At 51.3% G+C, this 19,571-nt stretch overlaps 1 protein-coding gene and 1 long non-coding RNA gene across 2 annotated transcripts in view; one reads left to right on the forward strand and one right to left on the reverse strand.

The window, feature by feature from the left end:
* The window catches only part of KAZN (kazrin, periplakin interacting protein), a 1,074,891-nt gene that overhangs the window by 892,440 nt on the left and 162,880 nt on the right, over positions 1 to 19,571 (forward strand). The window lies entirely within an intron of this gene.
* On the reverse strand, positions 2,051 to 8,926 carry LOC120229767. The gene is made up of 3 exons (XR_005527841.1): positions 8,672 to 8,926; positions 2,314 to 2,417; positions 2,051 to 2,108 (listed from the first exon to the last, which is right to left on the reverse strand). It is a non-coding gene; the product is annotated as an uncharacterized LOC120229767 (long non-coding RNA).

The raw sequence follows: 19,571 nt of genomic DNA on the forward strand, positions 1-19,571 counted from the left end.
ATGGAGTCTCAAGGTCCCCAGAGAGCCCAGGCGAGCACCTGCCACAAGCCCTAAATCCTCCCGGAACTCCGGGGAGGAAATGCTTCTGGCAGAAGAGAGTTCAGTCCCTGCCTGGGGCTTGCCTCTGCGTCATCTCTGATGACCAGTATCTGAATGCCCTCCCTGCACCCTCATTATGGGAAGAGAGTCCTCCGTCTTTGAGAGGCACCTCTCTCCCCTCCCATCCCCGGTCCCATATCCTACTGTCCTGGGATTGTTTGAAGGCTAGCCTCTCGTATGACATTCCCAGCATCTTACCCTCCCCTGAGAGCCCCCAGGAGCCCACCTGCAGGCTTTTCCTATAGGCTCTGCGAGACACAGAGTGGGAAGGAGGCGCTGCAAGGCTGCAGGGAACCCCCAGAATAAGTCTCCAAAGCAGGCTTTTGAACGACCTTCCGTCTCCGTGTCACCCCCCCCCCCACCATCCGTGTCCATGCTGAGGGTTAGATTTGCCCGGCCTCCTCCGGCTCAGGCAGATGAGCCCAGGAGGCTCGTGCCATTGGGCAGTGGGGTCTCCGGGCCAAATCATCTCACTCACCTTACTGTAACCCAGGCACCCACACAGAAAGTTTCCGGAAGGAAGAAAGACAGGGAGGGAGGGAGAGGAAGGAAAGAATCCTCCATCTGCTGAGATTACCCCTCATTCATGCATCCCTTCCACAAGTTATTTATGAGCACCTACTATGTGCCAGACACTATTCCAGGTGCTGGGATGTCATCATGAACAAAGCTGGACCTGTTCCCTACCTCGTGAGGCTGCCAGTCTACAGAAGGAGGCCTTTATTTATTTATTTATTTATTATTATACTTAAAGGAAATATCCTTTAAAGAAAATAGAGGGGGTGCCTGGGTGGCGTTAGTTAAACGTCCGGCTTTGGCTCGGGTCATGATCTCGCAGTTCGTGAGTTCGAGCCCCACATCGGGCTCTGTGCTGACAGCTCAGAGTCTGGAGCCTGCTTCGGATTCTGTGTCTCCCTCTCTCTCTGTTCCTCCCCTGCTTGTGCTCTATCACTCTCAAAATAAAATAAAATAGTAAAAAAATAAAAAAATAAAATAAAATAATAAAATAAAATACAAAATAGAGAGAAGTGGCCCCTTGTGACAGGAGCTACACAGGGGAGGTCAGAAACCTTTTGATCTGGCCTGAGGGTGGGGTGGGGGCTTCCCTATGGAAGCAGATGTCTCGTGGGGCGCAGGAGGGTGCAGAGCACTTACAAAGACCTCCGCCCTCCCTTCCCCCCTTGCCCTAACTTTAACTGCCCCCACCCCTACCCCGCCTGCCAGCACACCCACCCTCAGCCACTTCCCCGGCAGAGCAGAGCAGGCAGTGGGCTGGGAGAAGGCAGACTGGGCAAAGCTCTTTCTGATCATATCGTGTCTGAAGCTTTTTGCACCACTCGGCCTACGACCTCCATACCGAGGGGGGTCAGAGCCCAAAGTGGGCAAGACCCATCCGTCCCCTTTAAGCCCATGTCGAAGGTGCGAGAGTCGTCTGAAAAGTCCCTTTCCAAAGGGAGGCACCTTCTGAATGTAAAAACTCTCGCCCCAGCTTGGGAGCAGACAGCCTTGCTAATGGAGGTGTCTCAAAAGTTGTGCAAATGACAAGCTCATTTTTAGCTGAAAAGGAGACACATCTGAAATATTGATGAGGCAGCCGGGGCCCAGCTCCAGCCCCGGCTACAAAGGGAGGTGCTAAATAGTTGATGAAGAGTATAATTAATCGCGGTTATGGCTCTCTGGCTGCGGGATTCAAACGAACCCTTCCCCACGCACACTTCTCTGACCCGCCGAAGCGCAGGGCGCTGCCACTCAGGGCGTCGGCAGTGTGTGAGTCAAATGGTAAACTTCCCGCCTTCCATCAGCCCAACTCTCCCCGACACCAGCTTTCACCGCGGCCCCTCCTGCTCCAGCATCTAAGCATCAGCCCCCGGCCTGGCTCGCATTGTCCCCTCTGCTCAGGACCGCTTTCTCCTCCATCACCTGACCCGCTCCTGCTCCCGGACGCGCCTCTTACCACCTGTGCAGTGTCTGGAAAGCTTCTCAATCTCTTTGTGCCTCAGTGTGCTCATCTGTAAAATGGGCAGGCGGAGGGAGGCAGTTTGAATAGTCACCGCTGTGTAGGGTCACAGGGAAGAATGGAGGTGGCAGTGATGTCGAAGGCGTTGAACACCACGTGGCAGTGTTTGCTCTGAAGGCGGCAGCTATTAGTAGGACACACCCTCCCCAGCTCAGCCTCTTGGTCTCCCTGTTGTCCCACTGCAGCCCCCCGCTTACATAATTGCTGGTCTGTGGTCTTGCTAGACTCCGAGCTTCTGGAAGGCAGGGGTGGTACCGTTCATCTCTATCCCCAGTGGCTGGAATGGGGTCCACGGTAGGTGCTGCATGAATGGATGGATGGATGAATGAGTGAATGAGTGAATCTGCACACGGATTTCTCCGGGGTCTGAGAAATATCCCACATCTGGGACTTGGACTGAAGAGGGCAACCCTGTGGCCTTGCTCAGCCAGCCAGCTGTAGGACTCAGTGGGGCGGAGGCTGCCCTTGGCCCCGGGGCAAGAGCCTTCCCCCATCAGGCACAGAGTCGAGGCCCGTGGATGCCATGATGTCGCCAGCTCTGCCACCCTCTCTTGAGGCTGGGGTTTGGAAATCAAGCCTCGCCATCTGTCTCCCCACCTTCCAGAGGAGGGTTCTGTAAGCGGCCCCTCCTGGCATTTGCCCCTTCTCCTGCCTCCCCCTGCCTCTCCAGAGGCCTCTGCCATGACCCGGGCCTCCTCTCCCTGTTTCGGGACAATGGGCAGCCCCAGAATGTAGGGAGCAGCTAGGGAGCTGTCTCTGGTTTTTTCCAGCATTGGTCACACACTCCCACCCCCCCGGCCCTCTGCTCCCATGTGTTGCATGCTGGGCCCCGGGCACCGCTGCCAGCCAGGAAGTGCAGACCGCCCTTGATTAGTATAAGCAACTCGCTTTCCTTGGCTGGGTTTGGAGCTCTTGCGGCCTAATTAGCAAAGCCGCCAGCTCAGCAGGCCCTCTCATTAACACCGATCCCATCCCCTGGTCAGCTGCCGAAGCCCCCACGGGGGCCGTCCCTCGGCAGCCTCCCTCCAGGTCACACCAGGGCGCTGAGAGTGAGGGTGACAGCCAGCAAGGGCCATGCCCTTGTCATCAGCTGATGTCTATAACCGGCCAGGGGCTCATCTTCCTGGGGGCAGGGGGCAGGGCTTTGGCTGGTGAGCCCCCCGGAGTTCACTGCAGGCCTTGAGTCCCCAGTCTTTCCAGCCCTTCATCAGATGGTCATCTGCACTAAGTTCTCCGAGGCTCACTGCGGCAGGCCATGGTGCCCGGAACCCAGGCCACCCTGCTCCGTTGTGGCCACAGCCACGGCCTCTGTCCCAGTCGGCCCAGGGAGTCTAGTTAGGTAGTTCAGAGCACCTGAGGCCAGAGAATAAAAGAAAGTAAAGGGAGACAAGAAGGGCAGCTGCTTTGGTTTACCCAATCCGAAGGGCTTCTCAGAGGAGGTGGCATTTGAACTAAGATTTGAATGACAAAAAAAGAAAAAAAAAAGAAAAGTTGACCTGGCAGTGATCCAGAGAGAAAATGTGCCAGGAAAAGGGGAGAGAGTGCAAATGAGAAAGAAGCCAGCTTCTCTCCATAAGAGGATGGAGGCCAGGGTTCAAGGAGCTCGGTCAGACATTGGGGTGTTGAGTAAGGAGGCAAGTGGGAAGAAATCATCGGGTGAATGAATGAATGAGTGAACACTGTCAGAATTGAAGGCTGGGAGAGACCCCTGGGACCCGGGATAGTCAGGGAAGCTTTCTAGAACACACGGGACTTTATTTTTGCTCCTCCATCAACAGAAGCAGCTCCCACGTGGTGGGAGAGAGGAGAGAGATCTTCAGAGAGTGGTAGGTGGATTCAGACAGAACCCTCCGCTGTTCTGTCACAACAAGTCACAAAAAACAATGGCCAGGTGCCTGCCAAGCACTTGGGACATACTTAAGCTTCTGACTGTCACAACAACCCTACCATGGGATACTCTGGTTACCTCCATTTTACAGTGAGGAAACTGAGGCACGGAGGGGTTAAGTACTTTCAGGAAGAACCTGCTCCCCTCCATCAAGTTGAAATTACTGACACTATTCCCAGCCTCCTTTGCAGCTAAGGATTTGACACATGACCTCATTTCCACCAATCAGATGCAACCATCTCACCCTTAGCCCTGGATGCAAGTGCCCAAAGAAGAGGCAAGAAATGCAAATTAGATTCAGGTTCCAAAGGCTGTGGCCCCTCATGGGTAGTGGCAGGAGGCAAGATAGGAGTGTCTTTGCCCAGCAGTGGGGCCTGGCCAGCTTGATTTGGGCCATTCATCCTGGTTTCACACCCTCCAAGGTTCTCTCTCCCACCCTAGGAGGTGTGTGAGCTGTCCAGACAGACGTGCCTTTTCTGCTTGAATTAGCTACAACAGGTTTCTGTTACTTGCAACAAATAACCACGCTAACTGGCACGCTGTCTTTAGGTCTCATCAGGGCAGAAAAGAACAAAATTCTGAGGGGGTGGGGGGGTGTCGCTCAGTGGGCTAAGTATCCAACTTCAGCTCAGGTCACGATCTTGTGGTTCGTGAGTTTGAGCCCCGGATCGGGCTCCATGCTGACAGCTCAGAGCCTGGAGCCTGCTTCGGATTCTGTATCTCCTTCTCTATCTACCCCTCCCCTGCTTGCACTTGTCTCTCTCTCTTAAAAATAAACATAAAAAAAAATTTTTTAAATAAAAAGAATGAAATTCTGATGGTGGGAGACAAGTTTGGGCTTTACCAAGCATATCCAGGGACAAGCTCAAAACTTCCAAAGGTCGGGGCACCTGGGTGGCTCAGTGGAGTAAGCACCTGACTTCAGTTCAGGTCATGATTTTGCACTTTGTGGGTTCAAGCCCCACATCAGGCTCTGTGCTGACAGCTCAGAGCCTGGAGCCTGCTTGGGATTCTGTGTATGTATGTCTTTCTTTCTCTCTGACCCTGCCCCTCTCATGCTGTGTCTATCTCACAAGTAAACATTTAAAAAAAATTTTTTTTTAATTAAAGGAAAAAAACTCTCAAGGGTGGGACATGGAGCCGGTCATTTCTGGGGCCAAGAAAGGGACTTTGGGAGACACTCCTGAGTATCTGAGACTGCCCAGCATCCACGTTTTCTTGTGATCTGGATCTCTAGATTGAGAAAGCAAGAACTTAACCTTGAAAGCTGTGCGATGTGGTGGGAAAATAAAGGTTTACAAGGAGACGCGGGTTTGGGTCCTGGTGCTTCCACTTACTAGCACTCACTTAACCTCTCAGGGCCTCAGTTCCTCGTTGGTAAAGGAGAGTTTTGCAGTTCAGATGCTTTCATCTTTAAGGACTCAACATCCAAATCCAGCTGGCATAAAAAGCAAAGATGTTGATTAAGTCATGACACTGCACTTGAAGGTGTAGGTCAACTTGATCGTGACTTTGTCTCGATTTTGGGTGATTCTCTTGGCTCTGCCCTTTTCTGGGTTCAGCCCCCTCTTAAGGCTGGAAGTCAGCCGGCGGCTGACGTTCAGACCCCGCAGTAACATCAGGGAAACGTGATTCTCTGTCACGCAGACAATCTGGACCAACTGCCGTGACAGCGCCGAGCAAACTAGTCCACCGATCTCATTGGTCCAAACTGGTCACGTGCCCATTCTCCAGCCAATAGCTGTCACCAAGCGAAGGCCACATGCTGATTGGCTTAGGCCTGAACTCCTGAACCAATCACTGGCAAGGGTTATCAGAATCTCAGGATTGGCTCAGCCTGCGTTCTCAGACTGTTCTCGCAAACCTCCAGTAGTTTAAACTTGAGACAGGGGTCCTACCGGCCGTTGTTTCTATGGGTTGTATTTATCCGTTTTACCATTTAGAAATCAAAACCGAAAAAGGTTAAATTTTTATTCATTTTAAAAATAACAACAAACCCATTAATGTGTTAATATAAATAACGTATCTTCTGAACGATGACTATACTTCCCAAAGCAAAAAAAAAAAAAAAAAAAAAAGTTACTCAAAAGAGTGCGCTATTTTACACTTTTGCAAACCTCTTTAAAGCGTCTCTCTACAGAAGACAGCAGGTGTCTCATACCCACTTCCGCACTCAGGCTGCTGCAATAATATGTCGTTTGGGGTGTAGTTCGTGAAGACAGTCCAGTCTCATGCAGGTATGTGGTTGGGGAAGATGAGGCCCTGCAGACTTCCGGGAAGGCTCTCGGGGACCCCAGCGGTCCTCAGAATGCACTGTGACGACCACCTGCTTAAACTGACCAGGGCTTCTCCCTGGAGCTGGCCAGGGTTGGATCCTGCAAACTGCATGGGAGCACCACCCTGAGGGGTGCACAGATGTTGAGGAGACACCCACAGTGTCCAGTCCATGGAGATGACAATCACCCGAACTCCATAGGGTTGATAAGAGAGAACTAAGGGAGATTTATGTATGTAAAGCACAGGGCTCAGTCACTAAATGGTGCCCGGGAGTGAGGAAGGACCTCAGGTGAGCGCAGGTAAAAGCAGTAATCTATTGCTCAGATGAACTGACTTCTCCGTCCCTTTTCCCAGCGTCCTCCACCCACATACATCCCATTATGCCGTTCTTGCTACATCTTTGAGAGCAAAGACATACCATGATTATTGCTACAGAAGGGAAAATGGGGTCATTATTCTACAGAGGGGAAGAATCAGTGAAAGCCATCAGACTCCAGCACTTAAGTTTCCCTGCGCAGAATGAGAGGCAGGGTCCAGAGTTGGCACGTCAGGGATCAGGGTGAGCCTCGGCTTTGCTGATGTTCCCTCACAGGGCAGAACTAGGGCCCTTTCTCGGGAGAAAGACAGACAGAGAGTGTAAGACACTGTCCAGGGTCCAGAAGCCAAGGCAAAGCATCCAGTGTCAGCACTGGTCAGCAGGTTGGAGTTGGGGACAGGAAGCTGAGACCCAGATGGCATCAGGAAGTCAGAGCAGGACAAAGGAGAGCAGACAGGGCCTTGGTCATCTGGTAGAAGGAGCAAGAAACTTCAGATCAAAGTAGGAACGTGCAGGGAACAGCTGAAACACACACACACACACACACACACACACAAACACAGGTGTGGAGCTGGGCAGGTAGATAGTATGACTAAGTCCCTTGCACAGAGAGGAAAGCAACAGTGTGAAAGGCTGGCCACTGCACAGCTTGCAGAATGATCCCAATTTCAAAAAGCTCTAAGGCAGTAGAGACAGGTATCCCTAGCATTCAGTGCACAGCACATAGTGGCTATTGGTTCAATAACTATTGGTTGGATGAATGAACCTGTATCCTTGCCCTTAAATACCATAAATACCATCAAAATATCACAGAACTTGCAATGCTCCAGCATCCTGATTGCATCTCCCAGACTCTGCCTGGCTCCCAGGAGTGATAGAAAAAGCCCTCAGCTGAAAACGTGTTTGGATGTGGGACTCAGAGCCCCTGGTTCCCTCCCCAGCTCTTCACTAGGTTGATATGTCATTTAGAGCTTGTCATCCTCCCTCTTGGAGACACGGGTCACCCACTGTGGGTGGATGGAGTCATCAGAGGGGGCACCTGAGAATGTGTGCTGAAGGAGGGGCTCAGGATCCCAGCAACAGGGAACATGGAATGTTCCACTAGCTCAGGTTCACAGGTGGGACGAGGGAGATAGTTTCCCAGCTGAGGTTCAGGGCACCTGGAGATTTGGGGCTGTGGCCACACCCAGGGATGTGTTTGCTCTCAGCCCTGGTAACACTTTTGTATAGCCCCTTTACCTCGGGGAGCCTACAGATGGATGCCAGCCTCTGACCTGATATAGGTCAAAGCCTTCCGCCTGGCTTTTAGGGTTCATGCTGCCAGTAGCTGAAGCCTGTGAACTTGGGTCTGGGCCGTGAGGAATGATTGGAAGGAAAGAAGCCATTTTCAGTCCCAGGCTTGATCTCCTTCTTCCCAGTGTGAGGTTGTAGAGGCAAATAGGAAGGGAATGAATGGTTTTCAAGCGCCGGTGATATGTCAAGCCTCTGTTAGACTCTTGAACTACATACATGACTTTTGATCCATATGGTAAGTTATCAGTGTCCCAAGGAATTTGAGAGAGGTGCAATATTTTGGCCAAGATCATGAACGCAGGCTTTGAACCTCCCCTCTCCTACGCATCCCTCTCCCCTCCTCCCCCTGCTCTCCTCTCCTCCCCCACCTCCTCTCTTGTGTCCCTCCCTCCCCCTCCCCTCCTGGAAGGTACCCAAGACTCCCCAACCACCTCTCCACCCTCAAGGGATTTGAGCAGCCCTCTCAAGAAGCAGTGTCCTTATTTCACTTTCCCTTTGTGACCCTGGACTTCCGCCCTGGCCATTCAGAGTGGCAGGTTCCTACCGCCCTCTCCCCTTTGCCAACAAAAGCCAGACATAATCCTGCCTTCCTGCCCACCCCCTCCCTCCTCCAAAGTAGTGTCTTTCCTCCCTCATTCTTCCCCCGCTGCTCCAGCCCTGTGGGCGCTTTCACAGCAGGCCCATGGGACTCGGGCCAAGGTTGCCAAGGAGGACTGGGACGGCTTGGGAGGCAGAGCCTGCAGACCTGCATGCCCCCCGGGACTCACTGTGGTTTGCTCACCCCAGTGGCTGCACCTCGGAGCTCCTCACGGCACACCCGGGCATGGGGTTTGTGAAGATGTTCTGCCCCCAACCCAGAGCTGCTTCTTAGGAGCCTGTCATCACGCACCCTCGAGCTCTGCTTCGAGCTCCCTTGGGAGAGATCCTGCATTTTGCTGAAGCTCATGGGGAAAAGCGAGAGCTCTGCCTCTGCAGTTAGCTCTGACACTTGGCATGAGTTGAAGCCAGTCAGTGACTCCACTTCACCGTCTGCAAAATGGGTACAAGAGTAGTAACAGCCCCGTAGGGTCATCGAGGGGATTGCATGCCTGGGAAGAGCTTAGGCACTGGGTCCGGCTCGTAGGGAGGATCTAGCAGGTGGGTACAGCTACTACTATGCTGAAGTCTTTCTGGCTTCTTCCATTGTCTGGAAAGGGGAAGTCACTGGAAGGAGAGGACTGCTGGCATGGTTAGTCCAAGGAAGAGAGTTTCCTTACCCAGACCGCTGTGATTCCAGGGTTGGGTACAATGCCTGCGAGGGCATGCTGCACAGACTATCCACAAATTTATTCGTTCAACAAATAATTGAGCATCCACTCTGTACCAGACACTGTTCCAAGGGCCAGGATTCAGTGGTGACAAGACACAGATGACCTCTGTCCTCAAAGAGCTTATTGTACGGTAGAGAAAGACAACCAGTGAGCGCTGAACAAATGATGTCGCGATGCATGTGTGCTATGAGAAAAACAATGTGTCATAATCAGCTGGGGGCAACCAGGGGGAGGGGCTGCTTCCGGTGAGGAGGGGGAGGGCAAGCCCCTCAAAAGTGCTGGCATCTGACTCAGACCTAAACTGGGAGAAGGACCTGGGTACAAGTGGGACAGGGAAAGAGCCCTCCGGCCAGGAGGTACAGCACATGTCCAAGGCCCCGAGGCGGACAGCGGCTTGGCTTACTCGAAAGATAATGAGGCCAGTGAAGATTAGTGAATGAAGTCAAAGTGGGGCGCGGGGGGGGGGGGGGGGGGGGGGGGGGGGGGGTGGGGGGAGAGGGTCAAGCAGGGGATAGATCATGACAGTGATGCCACAGTCAGGAGTTCAGAGTTTGTTCAAAGAACAACAGGAAGTTAGTGGAAATTTCTAGGCAGGGGGTCACATGGTGTAACTGGCTGTAAGTCTGGCTTTTGGGTGGAGACTGGATAGAGAAGGAGCAGGAGCGTGGAGCCTGCTGGGATTCTCTCTCTCTGTCTCTCTCCTTTCCTGTAGCACTAAATAAATAAATAAATATTTAAAAATTCAAAAAAAAAAGGAAAGGAGCAAGATGGTGTCAGGGAGCCCACTGGGAGGCTCCTGCCATGGTCCCAGAGAGAGAGGTGGTGGCTCAGCCCAGAGCTGCAGCAGTTGCTATGAAAAGAAATCGTTGGATTCAAGATAAGTTTTGGGGGGTGGGGGCACCTGGGCGGCTCAGTGGTCAAGTGTCCCCCTTTGGCTCAGGTCATGCTCTCCTGGTTCCTGAGTTCGAGCTCCGCATGGGGCTCCCTGCTGTCAGTGCAGAGCCTGTTTTGGATCCTCTGTCCCCATTTCTCTGCCCCCCCTTCTCTCCCCCACTTGCACTCTCTCAAAAATAAATACTTTAAAAAAAAAAAGATCCCCCAATGTTCACAGCAGCACTCTCAACAATAGCTAAAACATGGAAAGAGACTAAGTATCCATCAACGGACGAATGGATCAAGAAGATGTGGTTTATCTATACCATGGAATACTACATGGCAATGAGAAACAATGAAATCTGGCCATGTGTAGCAACATGGATGGACCTTGAGGGTGTTATGCTGAGCGAAATAAGTCAGGCAGAGAAGGACGAATATCATATGTTTGCACATATAGGAGGATTGGGAGGAACTTAATGGAGGACCATGAGGGAGATAAAGGGGTGAAATGGTGGGGGTGAGGGAGGGAGGCAAACCATGAGAGACTCTTGAACGTTGAGAACAAACTGAGGACTCATGGGTGTGTGGGGGGAGGGGGGTGATGGGCATGGAGGAGGGCACTTGTGGGGATGAGCACTGGGTGTTATATGGAAACCAATTTGACAATAAACTATGTGTAAAAAAAAAAATGTCAAAAAAAAAAAAAGACCCATTTGGGGGTGAAGCCAGGAGGACCTGCTGGTGGGTGAGTCCATCCAGGTCACGCCCAAGAGCGGCTCCCCAGCAGGCCAGCAGCCAAGGTCAAGGCTGGAAGAATTGTTAAAGCTGCGTTCCGGTAGCTTCCTCTCCGGGAGGCAAGACTTCAGCCTGCCTGTCTCATCGAAGTGGAGAGTCAGCGCTGAGATATTCTAGGGGATGAGAGTGACCCGCTGCATTATGGGAACGTGGCCGTGAACCCGCAGATCCCCCTCCTCTGAGCGCTGGGAGGGTCTGTGGCCCAAACCCTCCGCTGACGAAACCGATAAAGATGCAGATGGATATGACACACATGCAGTGAGGCCACTGATCTGCCGAGCAGGTGAGGGACGCAGGGGCCCAGCAAAGCGTGAAGCACCTGGAAAGCCTGTGCTAATAGACTTACAGCATGTACTTAACATCGCTGCCTGCGCCAGGGTGGTGCCAGCAAGCAGGAACAGGGAACGAGCTTTGATGGACGCAGGTCTTTATAGGCCAGGAAACCCGAAGTTCTGAGAACTGCCATTTTTATCTCCCTGTATTATTTCCAAGGGGAGCCAAATATGCAGCTAGAGACCAAACACACCGTTCCTTTTATTTTTTTATTTATCATTTTTTGAGAGACAGAGCACGAGCAGGGAAGGAGCAGACAGAGAGGGAGACACAGAATCCAAAGCCAGCTTCAGGCTCTGAGCTGTCAGCACAGAGCCCGGCGGGCCTCAGACCCACAAACCCTGAGCTCATGACCTGAGCCGAAGTTGGACGCTTAACTAACTGAGCCACCCAGGCACCCCAAAATACAATTCCTTTTAAAAGCCAACTTTATATTGAGGCACCTGAGTGGCTGAGTTGGTTAAGCATCCGACTCTTGATAGCGGCTCAGGTCATGAGCTCACGGTTCCTGAGATCAAGCCCTGCATTGGGCTCTGCACAGACAGCACAGAGCCTGCTTGGGATTCTCGATCTATCTCTCTCTCTCTGCCCCTCCCCCATCTCTCAAAATAAACTTAAAAAAAATAAATAAATAAATGCCAGTTTTATAGCCATTCTGGAAAATGCCATCATTAAGCCTGGGTGAATGGATCAGAAGTTCTTCCACAAAACTTGGTGAGAGGAAGGGGAGCCACCAGCCCCAGCCACAGGGAATAAAGAGTGTGGGCAGGTCCGCCTCGGAACATGAAATGTCCTGTTTGCTGTTGGTTTGGGAATCGAAAAACTATCCTCTTAGCTGCATAAATTATAAATAATCTCTTATTTGCTCCTCCCCTCCTCTCTCTTATTTTTCCTACCATGGTCTGTCTGGTCACCCAGGAGGTTGCCAGAGAGAGGAAATGCAAGAAAGAGGGGAAAAATAAATGCTTACAACACCTCCACACTTGTGAACTCAAACACAGGATCCGAACTCTGCTCTTTAAAGAGGCCAGGAAGGCAAGTTTAGTTTGATGGCCCTGGGGTTGCTTAGGCATCAATCATCAGTGCAGATTTCCCTGCAGACCTTGGCAGCTGGGCGGGCACCCCTTCTGTCTGCCTGGGGTGCCCCTCCTTTGGCTACATGGGGCAGACTTTGTGCCGGGCACTCGGGAGAGACCAGAGGTCAAGGCTGTTCTTTCCCATCGCCCCCACCAGCTGGGCAGAGAGAGGATGAAAAATGGAAGGCTGAGTCCTGCTCTGTTTTCCTTTCTGGCTAAAGATAGAGATGTACCAGGATGACGTATGCATCTATTTGCGGGGCTGAGAAACAAGCTCACCACCCTCTCCACCATCCCTGGGTACAGGCTTTGTAAAAAGTTGCTTTGTGGAAGAATCAATTTTGAAACGTTACACTGGAAACACAATGTAAGTTTAAAAAATCCCAATCCCATTCATCCGACATTAACAGGTAATATTTATAGAATGCTTACTCTGTGGCAGATGCTGTTCTAACCACTTTACGTGCATTTAGTCCTTTAACCCACTGAGGGAGGCAGCATTGTTGTTCCATTTTGCAGATGAGGAAACTCAAGTCCTGGGATGTTAAGCAATCTGCTAAAGGTCACACAGTGAGGGCAGGATTCCTGTCTTCATCTCCCCTCATTTCCGGTGCCTGGCACCCAGTGAATGCGTATGCTAGTGGGAGGTAGGCAGATCGACTGGCTGGTGACCTGGGTGATTAGCTCATCGGGCTGGTTAAGCAGCAAGATTGTTAGGGGCCCAGGCTCGAGGCAGCAGACCCAGGTTCCAGCCTCCACGTGGCCACTTCTTAGCTTTGCGGCCTTGTGGAAATTACTCGCCCCTCCCCACGTGCCTCAGTCTTCCTCATTCATAAGATGGACGTAGGAATTCCCTTATAGAGTTTTGGTTGTGGCTTGAGGAGACAAATGCATCTGAAAACCCGGTGCGTGGTGGGTACTTCATGATGGTTGCTGCGGTGCTGAGTTCCAGCTGTGAGTGCAGCGTTGCAGCCCATTTCCTAGCAAGGCCACGGAGATGTTGGCTTGCAGGGTTTGAGAAGCTTCAGGGGCCGGCAGAGACAGGTCTGTGTGCCGAGTGTCAGATTCCCTGCTGGAAAAGACGCTGCTCACGTCTCTCCAGATGCAAATGAAGTTGTTTTGCAACCCTCACCACCACCCACCCCAGGCAGGTTCATCATCTGCAGGTGCCTCTGTATCCAGAGGTGGCTCTTCCCACGGGCGAGAAGCACGCTTGGAGTGGAAAAGCCCCTGCTGGCTTGTCTTGCTGCACCACCTGCAGAAGGGGACCACGTAGCACGGGCCCTGCAGGGGAGAAAGGTCCCATGGGTCTGCATCCAGGAGATCCTCCAGGGTTTTGCTAGCCAAATATTAACGATAAGGATCCACCAAATACTTGATGCGAATGCTTAATAAGAAAATGACACAGCGCATGAATTCAGCTTGCCATTAACTGCCCAGGGGAACTCGGATATGAACAGTGGACAGTTTAACCGTTTAACAGGATATGATTGCCCTTGAAGTGTATTGGGTTTTGGTTTTGGTTTTGTTCTCTTTCTTACTCTCTCTTCCCTGAGCAGGTGACACTGCTAATGGCTTTGCTTAAGTGGATGTTACAATCTGTTTTCATTCCTTGACTTAGTGGCCAGTGTTAGGACAGCAGAGGGACACCCAGGAACATGCCAGGTAGTAAAGGAAAAGTGAGCCCCAGAAGTGAGCCATGAATAAAAACAGACATGGAGACTGATGGAACAGAATTCAGTGTCCGGAAATAAACCCATGACTACATGGTCAACTAACGCTTGACAAAGAGTCAAAGACACTCGGTGGGGAAAGGACAGTCTCTTCCACACACGGTTCTGGACACGCCAAAAATTACATTGGTTCCCTACCTTCCACTGCTCACAAAAATTAACTCAAAATGGATTGAGGACACAAATGTAGGACCTCAAATCATACAACTCCTAGAAGAAAACATAGGCAGAAGGCTTCGTGACATCGGTCTTGGCAACGTTGCTTTGGATGGGCTACCAAAAGCACAAGTAACAAAAGCAAAAGGCAAACTAAAAAGCGTCTGCACAGCGAACAGTCCACAAAATGAAAAGGCAACCTGCAGACTGGGAGGAAGTATTTGCAAACCGCATAGCCGATAAGGGGCTAATAGCCAAACTATGAAAGGAAGTCAGACAATTCGATATAAAAAAAAATCCACTTTAAAAATGGGCAGAGGAGCTGAATAGACATTTTTTCCAAAGAAGACATCTATATGACCAAGTACATGAAGAGGTACTCACCATCGCTAATCATCAGGGAAATGTGAATGAAAACCACAGTGGGATGTCACTTCACACTCGTTAGAATGGCTCTTATTATGTTGGCAAGGATGTGGAGAAAAGGGAGCTCTCTTACACCGCTGGTGGGAATATAAACTGGTGTGGCCACTCTGGAAAACAGTACGGAGGTTCCTCAAGAAATTCAATACAGGGGCGCCTGGGTGGCTCAGTCGGTTACGTGTCTGACTTCGGCTCAGGTCATGATCTTATGGTTTGTGGGTTTGAGCCCCACGTCGGGCTCTGTGCTGAACGCTTGCTCAGAGCCTGGAGCCTCTTTCAGATTCTGCGTCTCCCTCTCTCTCTGCCCCTCCCCCGCTTGTGCTCTGTCTCACTCTATCTCTCAAAAATAAATAAATGTAAAAAAAAAGGAAAAAAAAAAGAAATTCAATCACAGCTCCCTGTGATTCAGGTATGCCACTACTGGGTATTTATTCCAAAGGAAACAGAAACACACACTCAAAAAGACATCTGCACACCCCTGTTCACTGCAGCATTATTTGCAATAGCCAAGACACAAAAACAACCCAAGTGTCCATCCAGAGCTGAATAAAGAAGGAAAATGTGATATGAACACACACACACACACACACACACACACAGTCACAATGGAATATTACTCAACCATAAAAAATTAGGAACGTCTGACATTTGCAACAACACGGATAAACCTGGAGGGCCTTATGCTAAGTGAAATAAACCAGAGAGATAAATACCCTATGGTATCACGCAGAAGTGGAATCTGAAAAAATGTCGGACTCACAGAAACAAAGTAGAATGATGGATACCAGGGCCTGAGGGGTGGGGGAAATGGGGAGATATTGGTTCAAGGGTATAAACTTGCAATTATAACAGGAATGAGCTCCGACGATCTAATGCACAACATGGTGTGCAGTCGTTAACGATACTGTATTATATACGCGGAAGATGCTGAGAGTGTAGATCTTACATGTTCTCACCACCACAACAAAATGGTATAAGTGAAGGATGTGTTAGCTGACCTTAGCGGGGTAAACGGTTCCCAATATACACATGTATCACATCATCACATTGTACACCTTAAACTCACACAGTGCTATATGTGGGATTTATCCCAGTAAAACTGGGAGTTGAGGAGAGAGAAGTGACTTACAGCATGACTGGTGACCTGGGGAAGCTGCCCCAGCCTGCCCAGGTGTCTGAAGTCCATTGTAGATCCAGCCATTTTGATGTCTGTCCCATAAAATGAAAATGTTAAAAAAAAAAAAAAAAGGCAGGCTTCTATTTTTTTTCAATATCACAAAACTGAAAACTGATGTTTTTCTCTTAAAAAGTGCAAAGGATCAGTTGAAACATTCAAGTTAATTGTGAAAATTGAAAATCATTGTTTTCCCTCTTACTAGTGATCTCATATTTCTCTACAGGACAAGGCGGCGACCCTAGATTGAGGTCAGGTGGCCATGAGTTAATCGCAGCCTGCCCTCAGTTACAGAGTCACTGGGTATGCCTCTCTCTTCCGGAGATCTGGGAGGAGGGAGCTTCTCTGAAGCAGCGTAGATATAGGTCAGATTGAAGTACTCCATCTCCCTCCTGATGGGTCAGCGCTCTTGCCTCCTCACCCCACCCCCCCACCCCCACTGCTAGATGTTACAAAGGCCAAGATTAGTAAAATGGGGCTCTTGGAAGACTTCCTGTCCCCGGAAGAAGAATGACCCCTAGGAAGTGCCCTAAGACTTTTCCACTAAGAGTGAGGCACTCAATAGTGTGTGGTCTCTGGACCCTCAGCATATGCATCTCCTGGGAGCTTGTTGCTGGAAAAGCCGAGCCTCAGTCCCTGCCCCAGAGCCTGCATTTTCACAAGGTCCCCAGGAGGTGCATATGCCCAGTAGGGACAGAAGCACTTGGCCTGATGCCTTAATGCCCTCAGAGGACCCACAGAGTTTGAAAACTATGTGCTGGGTACAAAGAAGAAGGCATGAGTACTTTGCCCGGGCATGTCTTAGACTGTTTCCGGAAAGAAGAAGTGTCCTCTGAGCTGACTTAGAAGGGATAGAAGGAAGGGCTTCAAAGGAGGAGGAAAGGAGAACATTCCAGGCAGGGGGTGGTAGGGAGGAGATGTTAAACTGCATGGCAGCGGAGGTGAATGGGAAGCTCAAAAACCGCCAGTGGAAGAGGCATTTCCAGACCTTTGGCTCAGTTGTTTCTCACCTGAAGGGGGGGGAGGGGCATCACTCCTCTACCCCCATCTGTCCCCAGAGCCTATATGCTCCCTATGGAACATCCCTGCTGCCCTTTCCACTAGTGATGAGGACGGGACTTTGCTCCGTCAAGCTGAGCTGGGACTCTGTGTGAACTATTACAGCCTCTGCACCGCTCTGTGCCAGCATGGTGCTGGGCACCTGACCTGCTTTATTTCATTTATGCTTAAGGACAGCTGTCTCAGAAGATCTCAGAGAGGCTGGGCAGCAGAAAGACCATGTCTACTAGAGCCAGACTGCCTGGGTTCAAATCCTACCTCATTACCCACCAGAAGCATCCTTGGCTACCTCCTTTGGCCAGAATGCCCACCTCCCCGTCTCTGCCTCCCCTGATTGCACCTTTGAAAGCCAGGGCCAAATAACACCTGAACCTCTGAGAATGTACCTGGCCAGAGGCAGCCCCTCCTCAGCAGACCACCTCTTGCACACCGAGAGGGCCAAGGCTATGTTTTGCACATCATCACTCTCTCCCACTCTCCTAACACGATGCTCAGTATGCAGTCGATGCTTAATAAATGCATGATGAACAAATGCCCGGCCCAGGCCACATTGAGGCTGCTTAGCTCCTGGCTTCCAGGTTGGATCTGGGAAGCCCATGGCCTGTGGGTCTCTCTCTTTGCTCGACCCCTTCTCACATTCATTTCTGACCTTGAACCACAAGTGGCTGCCACAGTGAATGCTTTCCCCTTAGTCCACAAGGGAGTGGCCCAGGCCCTTCAAGGTTACAGAAAAGGACTTAGTCCACTGCGCTGACATGGGCCACCCCCCCCCCCCAGGATCCTGTTCCTGACCTGGGGGCTCGTGGTGTCTCTTGACTCTGCTCAGGGTTTCCCAACCTCACATTTGAAGCCGAATGATTCTTTGTTCATCTTGTGCACTGTAGGACATTGGACAGCATCCCTGGCCTCTACCCTCTAGAAGCCAGAAGTCACCTCCCTTCCCAATGGTGACAACCAAAACTGTCACCATACAAATGTCACCTGGGAGGCACAACTGCCCCCAGGTTGAGAACCACTGATCACCAGAATTCTTCCCAGGGTGAGCAGGATGGGAGGGGTGACTTTAGCAGAGGGGGCTACAGAGGGGCCTTTGAAGTCCCCACACTTGCATGCAGGGAGGTCACATGGACAAGGGAGGGTGCTGGGCATGATGAATGAGAGAGCATCGCTCCTGCCGGTCCTCGCCAGATGGGGATGTGGTCCAGCTTTTGCCAGGTCTGGAGACTCTTCAGGAGAAACCAGAAATCCTGTCATTTATGTGAAATCCCCTGATTTTTAAATGTTGGCAGCTAATGTGATTTAAAAAACAACAACACTGTGGGAGAAACAAAATATGTCTGTGAGGCAAGTGTGAGCTGTGGGCTGCCAGTTTTACAAACTTTCCTGTAGACTGAGCTCCCCTTCTAGAAGCTTCAGGCAGCTCGCAGCACCCCTGAGCCCGCGCGTCCCTACTCTCTCTGCACTGGTTTGTGTCTTAGATGTCGTGCACAAGCCCCACGCTAGGCGTCTGGACCACACAGCCACTCCCTGACCACACTGGCCATGCCACCCGCCTCTGAAGCCCAGTGTCAAGAAGTTGGAGGGCTCTAGATTCCTGAGGGAGAGAGACTATGGGAAGTACCCCCCAAGAACGGACTCAAGAAGCCTGAGCTCTCACCTGACTCTGGCATTGCTATGCTGTGTGACCTTAGGCAGTCATTCCCCACTCTCTGAGTTACTGCTGCCTCCTGTCAAATGTCTGTGGAATGAGGAAAGAGAGGGGAACTTGAGTGAATACTGTCTGTTCCTGGGACTTGAATAAGCATTTCCCCTTGGCAGCGCGGAGCCCTGACTGGCTTGCCCAGTGCCCAGAGGGCATCTTTGTCCTCACGCTGACCTAGGCAGGGACAGGCTGGCTGCGCCTCTCAGCTCAGGCATCCTGCATTTCAGAGCAGCGAGTCTGGGGCGCCTCTGATGTGCCCTCTGCTCTGTTGCAGTTAGATTATGGCTCCTATCGGCTGCTCCAAGGTGAAACCCACCCTCCTGTCCCTGGGAAGGGTCAGACCCTTGGCCCCTGTTGGTGCTGATGGCAAGGCCCCGGGCTAAGGACATGGTCCCCTGCCAGGAGGCACTCACATCCACATGACGGCTCAGGTGGGCAAATCCACATGTGGCCTGTGTGCAACCCAACCGCCTCTGTGGCTGTGAGGAGCTTCGGTTAGGTCGATAGGACGTCCTATCCGGCCTCCGGATTGTATAGATGGGGAAACCGAGAGCCAGGGAGGGTCTGCCCAAGGTCACCCGGCTAATGGAACAAACACCAAAATCTCCTGCCCTGTGTGATCTTCCACATCGGGATCTCCCGGGAGTGGGCACTGGGCAGACAGACAGGCAGACAGATGGACGCAGGATAAGCAGTGACTTTGCCTATCATTAACTGGGGCCTCAGACTAGTGGTTGTAAACCCCATGCCTGGAGCACCCAGGCGGGTCGCTTACGTGAGTGAGGGACCCAGGGGTAAGACGACAGGGATTGGGGGGGGCACATTATTACCATGTGGGAAGGAATAGGGGTTCACTATTACCAGACTTCCTGATCTTTCCGAAGTAACGCTAAATGTCTGAATTTTTTTTTTTTTTTGGTGTAAATTATCCTCACTTTAAAATATTAGCAACTAGCGATACCTGGGTGGCTCAGTAGGTCGAGCGTCCAACTTCGGCTCAGGTCATGATCTCACAGGTTTTGTGAGTTCAAGCCCTGCATTGGG

This window comes from Hyaena hyaena, unplaced genomic scaffold, assembly GCF_003009895.1.
Source record: "Hyaena hyaena isolate Hyena2069 unplaced genomic scaffold, ASM300989v1 scaffold_35, whole genome shotgun sequence".
NCBI classification, from domain to species: domain Eukaryota; kingdom Metazoa; phylum Chordata; class Mammalia; order Carnivora; family Hyaenidae; genus Hyaena; species Hyaena hyaena.